Raw genomic sequence first — 10,393 nt, forward strand, 5'->3', positions numbered from 1 at the left:
ATACATTAATGAACTAATTTCAAGGTTCCACAATACAGATTACAATTCTGACTACACTGGGATTATACATATGAACAATTCACTGGGAACATTTTTGCAAGCCACCCTGGATGTAGCATGCAACCATTCATATAGTTTCATATGGTGTTTGTGCTCGAGACACTTCCACTGAATGGTGTCCTCAGTGGGGATAAGAAATAATGTGTTAACAAATGGTAGACCTTACTGTAGGTTACTATGTGCTATAAGACCTTTTAAAGGGGATTAGTTATTACACTTTTAACAAATAGTATTCTTTAGAGTTTTCACAACTTCACTCCTATCTAACTTGAATTTTTACAATATATATTCTGAAAAATTATTTTAAACAAAATCTGTAAATACTTTGTTTTGCATGCTAATTACATCCATGAAAACCCCTGATTCCACTTTATTCCCACTTCTTAAAATTCCTGTCTCACCACAATGCTATCTACCGTACATCTTATCCATCCATGCACTTCCTTGCCAGTCCCCTCTCCAACCCCCATATGAGGCCAACTCTGGAAATTGTACATTAACATCACATTTGTTTTCCCTCATTTAAACAAAGCACCACTCAACACAATCATTTGTAGTGGTACAGCTGGTATATGAAGCCCATGGAGGACAATTGTACTGCTGGTCAAACAGCAAATGTGTTAGCTTACCTCAAATGGCTCAGCAAGAATAATCTTCTTGCTGTGATGTTGCTTGGAGGTTACAGTAGAAAAATGAAACCATGTACAGTGGTACCTCTGGTTACGAACTTAATTTGTTCCGGAGGTCCGTTCTTAAGCTGAAACCATTCTTATCCTGAGGCACACTTTTGTTAATGGGGCCTCACTCTGGCGTGCGATTTCCGTTCGCATCCTGGGGCAAAGCTAGCAACCAGGAGTAGCTACTTCTGGGTTAGCAGAGCTCGTAACCTGAAGCGTTTGTAACCAGAGGTACCACTGTATTTGCATGTAAGCCACAATTGAGATTTCAGTAGGACAGGGTTTATTTCCATGTTAGTGAAAGATGTTTGAATAAATTGTCTAAACCAAGACGCAATACATCAATGTCAGGGTCCATCATCTGATGATAAAAGCAGCCCCATTAGGAAGTTGAAAGAGCAAGTGATGACTCAATAGCTTATTTTAACTCTGTCTAGGAACTTGGTTTAATTTTCATCTTACTTATCAATGAAATTAAAATCTACCTCCAGGTTTCCCTCCTATCCTTTTATTTTCACTCCTCAACTTCCCAACAAAGCTTTCTTCCCAACTTTGAAGCTTTAGAGTTGAGTGGAGGTCATCCAGACAAGTATGTGGTTATGTCTACCACCTCCAAAATTGTAAGGAATGGTGGAGATTTCCAGCTGCATTGCCAAAATGTCTGATGAGCCTTGACCGCACAGGGCCAAACCAACAACCCCCATACTGGTTCTTCCTGCTTTGGAACAGGAATGGAATGCACTGGGGAGGGCTGGTTGCTATTTTCTGAAGGCACTCAGAGTGTTTTCAAACCAGCAGTGCCAAACCTGGTACACTTCCTACTGGTCTTTTCTTTGAGAAATGCCTGTTAGATTATTGCCCAGAGAGAGGAGGGCTGGAGGCTTGATTGAGGTGCGTGTGTCTAGTAGCTAGATTTTTTGGCTTGGTGAGCAAGGCCAAGCAAAACTGGTAGACCCTTGCCCTTTACACATTACAACCATGCACGTGCTGACACTATTACAGTGACCTAAACCCAGTGCTCTTTATCAAGCCACATGTAACTGGAGAGGTGCTTTATTTTCAGTACTGTAAGTCTGAAGCTAGAAGTTTTCTGATTAGATCAATTGTGCCCCTGTCAGGCCTAGGGATAGACATTTTAAAATGAGGCCAAATCATACATATAAACTAACATCCATCAAGACAATTTCAGTTCTAACATTCAATGATGGAATTTACCAATGTTTAAAGTCACTTAACATGACTATTTATTTATTATACATGTTTTATTCATGCTGAACAGCTGTCAGTTGTAGAGGTTTCTCCCCTTCTTACTACAGTTCTTGCTACAGAATAGTTATACAGGAGTGTGTGACTATCCAGAGTAGTTCACACTGTGTAGACAGTGAAGTACATGTTATGATATTCTTGCGAGGAAGCTGGTAAAATGTGGGTTGAACGAGGTGGATTTGTAGCTGGTTGGCTGACTGAACCCAAGGAGTACTCATTAATGGTTCCTTGTCAACCTGGGGAAAAGTGACAAGTGGGGTGCCACACTATTCATTCCTGGGCCCATTGTTGTTTAACATATTTATAAATGACTTGGATGAAGGAATTGAGGGGATGCTCATCAAATTTGAGGGTGACACCAAACTTCAATAGGGACAAATTTCAATAGGGACAAATGTAAGGTCCTACACTTAGGCAGGAAGAACCAGATGCACAAATATAGGATGGGGGACACCTGGCTTACTAGCAGTACATGTGAAAAGGATCTAGGGGTCTCAATGGACCACAAGCTTAACTTGAGTCAACAGTGTGATGCAGCAGCAAAAAAAATAAAAATCTAAACTACAGCATTCTAGGCTGCATCAACAGAAGTAGTGTCCAGATCAAAGGAAGCAATAGTACCACTCTATTCTGCCTTGGTCAGGCCACACCTGAAATACTGTGTCCAATTCTGGGCACCACAATTTAAGAAGGATGTTGACAAGCTGGAACGTGTGTAGAGGAGGGCAACCTAGATGATCAAAGGTCTTGAAATGAAGCCTTACAAGGAGTGCTTGAAGGAGCTGGATATGTTTAGCCTGGAAAAGAGGAGACTAAGAGGAGATATAGCCATCTTCAATTATCTTAAGGGCTGTCACATGGAAGAGGGAACATGTTTGTTTTCTCCTGTTCTGGAGGGTAGGACTCAAACAAATGGCTTCAAGTTGCATGAAACAAGATTCTGACTAAACATTTGGGGGGGAAAACTTTCTGACAGTAACAGCTTTTCAACAGTGGAACATTCTCCCACAAGAGGTGGGGGACACTCCTTCATTGGAAGTTTTTAAGCAGAGGTTGGATGGCCATCTGTCATGGATGCTTTAGCTGAGATTCCGGCATTGCAGGGGGTTGGACAAGATGACCCTTGGGTCCCTTCCACCACTATGATTATAATTCTCACCCAATTAAAGAAACTCAAATAACTACATGAGTTTGGAAGAACAATTTCACCACCCCATTCACTGGCTGGAGCCAGTTGGCGCTGGTAAAGAGCTGCACTGGTAGATACGCACATCTGCTGCACAGGCCCCTGCTGCACACTGGCAGATAGTTCTGTGAACATAGTTCTACTGCTGGCAGTAGTTGATGTTAGGCCCTGAAATGGTTCATTCCAGGTGTGGGGTAGAGGCAGTCTTCAATCTGAAACCCTTCATTCCTTGAAGAAGCTTCAGGATCATAATCATCAACTATGCCAGTTTGGAACTGGTATAATTAATTATCCTGCATTGGTTGGTTTTTTTATTTTTGGGAGGGGGGCATTTTATTAAAAGGAGATGGACAGACACTTATCCCCCTCTCACCCTGGCCTGCACAACCTTGAAAACACTTCTTCCTCTACTATTATTAGAAGTATTTACACAGGAGCAAATAAACATCTACTCAATTAATTGGGGGAACTTGTTACTTCATCAGTAAGTTTTAAAATCAGTTCTTCCACAACTTTTTGTAAATGCTGTGTTTATTTAATTTAGTGCCATCAATGTACATGAGGCAGACATTTCAAAACTCTGATTAAAGAAGTGTTTCTCACACATCAAAATAGTTTGACAAAATATTCTAACTAATATAAATTCAAAGAAACCTGAAAAGATAGGAGTTTGCAAGATTGAAATTATGTTAATGAATTACAAAAGTACAGGTAGGCAACTTTTATTCCAGAAATTTATTCCGTTGCAAATTAACAGATGATGTCAAATATTCTGAGTGTCTTCTATAAAAGCCAAATGAGCTGATTACTTACAAGACACCTGCCAATCAACCTTGACAAATCCAGAAACATGGAACTGGATACACAAACTTAACTAAAGTGCATGGATATGAGCACAGAAAATGTAAGTAGCTTTTACAGATAGAATACAAACAATTTGACTTATTGTAGTCATCTTATAAAGTATACCAAGTGAGTAGATTATACTCTATCCCTCTGTCAGGCCTAGGGATAGACATGACACTGAAGTACATTTTAAAATGAGGCCAAATCATACATATAAAGTAACATCCATCAAGACAATTTCAGTTCTAACATTCAATGATGGAATTTACCAATGTGAGAAAAAACAAGCAGAAGCAGAAGTGGCCAACTATCTCAATCTTGTAGCATCAACCTACAAGAAAAGGGTAGAAGACATGAGGCAATAATCCTCTGCTTTTAGCTGTGCCAACTCCAAACTGACACAGCAGAGGAGCCCATATTACGCCCCTTGTCAGGGAATGGGGCAGTTTTACTGAATTGGACACTTCACAACTTTAATACCTCATTTGAAGGCTTTATTATGGCTGCCAGGGGCATACAATGGGGGCCTCCACAGTGGCAAAGCTTGCCCCATAGCAGAGCCGGGGGAAACCTATGCCTTATTCTAACCCCTTCCAGTATCAAATATTGGGATTTAAGATTCTTCACTAAGCCTACAAAGGAAATCTCAAGAATGCTTATTAGGAAATTCTATTGAAATCGACAAGACTTCCTTCCAAGTGAATATTCAGGGTCATAACATTGGAAGTAATGAATGATGAAGTGTCTGACATGAAGGGGTGGGCTGAGGCAGTCTCAGCACTGGGTGTGGCTGGGCGCTGCCTGCCTAGGCCGCCCAAAACCTCCCAGTGCATCCTCAACGCCCCAGCGGACACGGCAGAGCAGCTCCATCCATCGAGGGCAGGTAAGTTCAGATGTGGTGGTCGCCAACACAGCTCTCTGTGTTTCTCTCTCTCCACTTGCTAACAAAACTGCAGGATCCTCCTGGGCTCGTTTTCTGCCAGCTAGGGGGGGGGGCACTGGGCACCACACCGCGGGGCCTGCAGCGCACCTGAGCCACACGTCTCTCCTGAAGGGGAGGCAGCGGGCGGACTGCCTGCAAGCTCAGCGCTGCTTTTTTGAGCAGCGCAGGGCTTGCATCTGCCCACTGCCTCAGCCACCCTATAGCTGAGGGGGAGGCTGCAGAGAGGCTCCCTTGGCTCACCCCGCCCCTACGGGCTGCTTGCCCCGCCCCCATGGGCGGTTCGCTCTGCCCCCCAGCTGCAGGACGCATGCGCCGCACCAGGCACCCAAGTGGCTAGCTACACCGCTGCTTAGACCATCTATACAATTTTTTTTCAAAACTGCAGAAATACATTATCTCATTCTTCCTTTTCAGGTTCAAAGCAGTAAGTGTCAGCTACTACAGCAAACACATCAATAGTTAAGACTTTGCTGGCATCCATTTTAATTTATATGAACATTCAGAGTAAGCCAACTATTCTGAAGCCAAACTTTTTTTTAATGTCCTTAAAGTTGCACTATTGGAATAATTTCATCTGTGATTATTTCTTAGGTAATAAGCAGTTTTTTTTCCCTATGGGGTCCTACATTTCATGTTTTCAATCAACAATAGTTCAGAAAACAGCATAGATAAATGATAACCACAACGATAACCACAATTCCTAAATCCAAATGCAGCACCTCTACATTTCAATCCTCTGTATTGAGCTGCAGTCTAAGGGTGCTGATATTCGGGGGGGGGGGCATTTTTGCTCTTCAGAGCATGACCCAAATAGAAGACAGGAAATAAAGTAGAAAGAGACACACTCGGTACACTTTGACCATAAAACTAAGAAACGATAGCTGATGAAAAATAAACAAAACAGGGCCTTGTCCTGGAGTTAATAATCATTGTAACTGGAATTTGTTTTATACTTTCAACAACAAAAATAGAGAAAACCATTGTTTATTGCCATCCTGGCCTGAGTCCTTGCAACCTTTCTACTTTATTCCAAATAGAAGACAGGCCACAACAACAGCTCAGTCTCTTATTTCATACTGTGCTCATATGAATTGAGAGAAGCATATCTACACTACTTGCACAGTCACCTAGTTCATAGGAAGAAAAACATCATGCACTACATAAATAACTGTTCTAAGGCCACTTTTTGTACAAACAAAATACAATTGTATTAGCTACACAGAAGCTAATGAAACATGACTTGGAGTAGCATCATTTTGGCCAAAATTAACAACAAAAACACAAAACTAGAGAAAATATTGATTTGTTTATATTAAATCAGTTAAAGAGGTTATACCAGTTTCAAAGAGAATGTAAAGCAATGCAATTATGATTAATCAATATATGCATCAATTATAAAGCAGCCCTTTTCATGGAAAAAATACATTCAAAGCTTTTTCTGAGTATCGCTTACCACAGAATTATAGGAATTGCAAACAACTGCACATATAGCACTGCTGTAAAGAAGAATGTCAAAACAAAGCTGCCAAGAACAGAACTGCTTAAATTTGGTTTTACTGTAGTTCCATTTACTATAAAACAGACCAGGGTACTAGCATTTTATAAGCAGCAAGTGCTAGGATATAAGCTAGCAAAGTCAGAAGACAGCTCTGATCTGTACTGTCCTTTCTGGACAATGCAAGAAAGCCATCTAGTGTTAACATTTAGGAATGAAAATTGAACACAAAAATAAGGTAAAAGAATTCACAGCAGTCTTTTTGTTAGCAATAATCTTTACTGCAAAAATATAGATACCTGTTTTCAAACAATGTTTTGCCAACAACCAAGCCTACAAAGATAGGATAACCATGCTGCAAGTATTCAAAGGTATCCTCTAGCAATAAAAATGTAGCTTACAAACTCACTTTATATGTTAATAGGTGCTTTAGATAATTATCAGCTTCAGAGCAGTCTTTTGTCACAACAAAACAGTGAGCTAGCTACCCAATAACAGTGGAAAGCCCTGCAAATGTTAAGTTAAACCAAAATCCATAAAATAATGGTAAAAGTTTTCCACAAAACTACAAAGGTACTTGTGTTCCATTAAATACAGCATAAGACAAGACAAGCTTTCTTTTTAAAAAATGAATTGATGGTCATGCTTCAGACTCTGGAAGAAAAACAAGGGGGTAGCAGAGAAGGGGGGGGGGAGAAAACAGACAGGACATAGTTTGCCATTTGCTATACACAAAAATCAAAGTGCTGAAAAATCATTTAACTGGACCAGACAATAACCCTATTCTAGCACCTACGACTGATGTACTGTACATACTATACATTGCTTGTCAAATCCAAAGGGAAGAGAAGATTGCCCCATTTCCTCCCTTCCGATATGCCCATTTGGGGGAGAGGGAGCCTTATAAAAACATCTTAGCAATTAGCACAGAGCATTCCTTAAAAAGTTAGACTAAACTTGAGGTGCCGGTTTTAGACAACTGTCCAGCAAAATGACGTCGCCAGTCCAACAGATACCACCGTTATGCCAACCCATGCCCTAGTCCAAGCAGAATCATTTGTTTTGCGAAACTTATAAATAAATACAGTAGATGAAATCAAGCGATGCATGGCAATGCTACAGCAGGCACAAAAGCTGTGCGCGAGAGAGGCGAGCTGTGTGCTGGGGGGGGGGGGCGAATTCCGACCCCTAGCCCCCCCTCCCCCCTGTGCTATTTTTCCACCCACGGGAGTGGGGGTGGCTAAGCAGCTATCCCTGAGGGAGGGAGGAAAAGACAACTCCCTCCTGCCTTCGCCTCCTCACCTATGCCCAGGCCAGAATAACCTCCTCCAACTTTCCATCTTGACTGACTGTCTCTCTCTCGTCGGAGGGGAGGGGAGAGGAAGAAAGTAACGTGAGGAACCTTTGCACCATCTGCAGCAAGTGCATGAAGAAAGTGTCGCTGCCCCAACCCCCACCAGAAACTCTATACACACACAGAGAGAGAGAGAGAGAGATAGTTTTCCTGGTGCTGTGGAGAACTAATCCCCAAAAGCCCTCCATTAATTCCTCCCTCTCTCTTTCTCTTCCACCAAAGGGGGGAGGGGGAGGGGGTGGCACCGACCTGCCCCTCCTCGGAAGACCCGCTTTCCCCTCAGTCGGACTGAAGGGGCCGCTTCTGCCCCTCAGTCTCGAACCCAGCCCGGCTCAGCTCCCCTTCCAGACTCCCTCAACCACTTTCTCAGGAGAACCGACGCGAGAGAGACCCGGCGGCGGCGGCGGCGGCGGCTCCCTTACCTCCTTTCCACACCCCAGCAGCGAAGCCGGGCTGCTCCCAGGCGAAGGAGCTCCGTCCGGTTACCTTCCTCTCTCCCTCGAAACCAACTGCCGGACTGACTGACTGACTGACGGAGCGTCTCTCCCCCGAAAGGGCGACGGGGAGGGGAGGGGAGGGGGGCGACCAGAGCGAGCGCCGCGCGCGCCGCCCGTCCGCTTTAGCCGGCGCAGTTGCCCGCGCGAGGCAAGCTCCGGCTCGGTCCGTCTCAGCTGCCGGATAGGCTGGGGAGGAAAGGAGCTCAGCTTCGCTGCAAGGCGCGGCTACGCCTCCCTAGCTCCTCATTGGCTGCGGCCGCCCCTCGGAGGGCGCCCTGACGCCCCATTGGATGGGGAGGGTGCCTCTTGTGGGGGGGGGGAGGCCCCGCCTACGTATTAGCAGGCGATCCCACCTTCTGCTGTTGCTGTTTCTTTCTCTCTCTCGCTCTCTCTCTTGCGCTCTCCTTTTTTTTCTGTTTCCCAGGCGGCGCGCGGGGCGGGTTCCTAAAGTTCTGCCTCTTAGGACAGCTCCACTGGGGAAAGTCTCTAAGCTGGGGGAGGAGGCCGACGGGAAGCCCGGAGCGAAGCAGCTCACCGCGATAGGGAGAGAAACTGTAACCAGCCTTGCGCGCTGCGTCTCCGATCCCGGTGGGATTCCTCATAGCGCGGCTCTGGGCGGCCAACGGGGTTTTTAAAATGCGAATATGAAACCTACGTTGGCCAGGACCCCGATTTGCACCGCAGACTCGTCTCTTGCGTGGACGGCGATCGGACCTTGACGCGAATCGCTGTTTAAGGGGGGGCGGGGGAAGCGGCCATCGTTAAATTTTAATAAACGTGCCTGCCTCTAAAACTCCGGTGGGGACTCCGTAGCCCCACAGGGCGCATATGGCAGTGGCGGCGGCAGCCCTTTGCAGAGAGGGTGAGCATCCTCGAAGCATTCGATGGCATCTCGGTTTCAAGACCCTGGACAACTCCATCGTAGTAAGGCGTTGCCATTTCCTGCTCTCTTTCTGGGGCAGGTGGTGTCCACGCAGCGAAAATAGACTCACAGAATTATAAGGGACCGTGAGGGACAGGTGTGCCAACTTGAATAAAATATAGGGAAGGGAGGTAAGCTCCTCCCCGCATAATCGATCACATGGCATTGTGCACATTTATATGGCAATGCCCATCAATTTGGAGGGGCAGCCTCCTCAAATATTTTATTGGGGGAGCAATCCCCCTCAGTCCCTAGGAGTTGGCTCCTATTATGCAGGAATCTTTTGCCCAACCCTGAGATTAAGAGTCTCCTGTTCAATTCACTGAGCTGTCCCAGCTGAGTGCCAAAACACACAAACTACCTCAAAGTCTATTTTAAAAAGTAATGGGCACATCTGTGGTAGCCACTGAAAAACAGTGGAAATGAAAAACGAGAGACAGACAGCATGTAGCGACAGCTCTTTAGAAGCACCATAAGTTTTTATCTGAGAAGACAAAGTAACTCACATTATCTCTCAAACGTATGATGATAAACAGCTACCCTTACAGTAACTTCTGTTCTGAAAACCTTACACTTCCAAATTTGCTGTTGTTGGGTATGTAAAGCAACCTACCCATGTCTTTAATGAGAAGCATTTTGCTGACTTCTAACATTATTTCTTATTAAAACATCCACCATAAGAAAAATCAGATTTGACCAGGTCTGGGTACTGGTACTTGATAGGAATGCATGGAATGCAGAGACACAGAGTTGTGCAGCTCATTCTGAAGGAATTATATACCATGTGCCCAAATACGGGAAGGTCATCCTGGGAAGAAAGAAGTCATTGATTCTGACAGTGCAATAGTACTCAGAAATATGCCTGAGTTTCATGGGGCTTACTCCCAAGTAAGTGTGTGCAGGATTGCAGCCCAAGGCACAGTTCCCTTGTTGCATTTTGTTTGAGAACAGGCACAGGGTTTTCAGTAAAGTGCAGATGTACTATAGCCCTATTATTCCCTCTAAAATTTAGAATAGTACACTAAAGTTTTGGAAACAATGGTCTGAAATAATTTTCAGACTTAATGCAGTTTCCAGAAGAAGTGCACTTTCATCTTTTTATATATGAAGAATATTAGCCCCATAAATTCAAACAGGTGTACTCCAG

General features: G+C 44.2%; 1 protein-coding gene across 5 annotated transcripts in view; it reads right to left on the bottom strand.

The window, feature by feature from the left end:
- Nucleotides 1–8,379, bottom strand: part of SIPA1L2 (signal induced proliferation associated 1 like 2) — a 79,523-nt gene extending 71,144 nt beyond the window's left edge. For all 5 annotated transcript variants that reach the window (XM_033144284.1, XM_033144283.1, XM_033144285.1 and 2 more), the window contains exon 1: nt 8,250–8,379. The gene's annotated coding sequence lies outside the window, so the exon portion shown is untranslated. The remainder of the gene's footprint in view (nt 1–8,249) is intronic.
- Nucleotides 8,380–10,393: the final 2,014 nt, after the last annotated feature.

This window comes from Lacerta agilis, chromosome 3 (assembly GCF_009819535.1).
Source record: "Lacerta agilis isolate rLacAgi1 chromosome 3, rLacAgi1.pri, whole genome shotgun sequence".
NCBI classification, from domain to species: Eukaryota; Metazoa; Chordata; class Lepidosauria; order Squamata; family Lacertidae; genus Lacerta; species Lacerta agilis.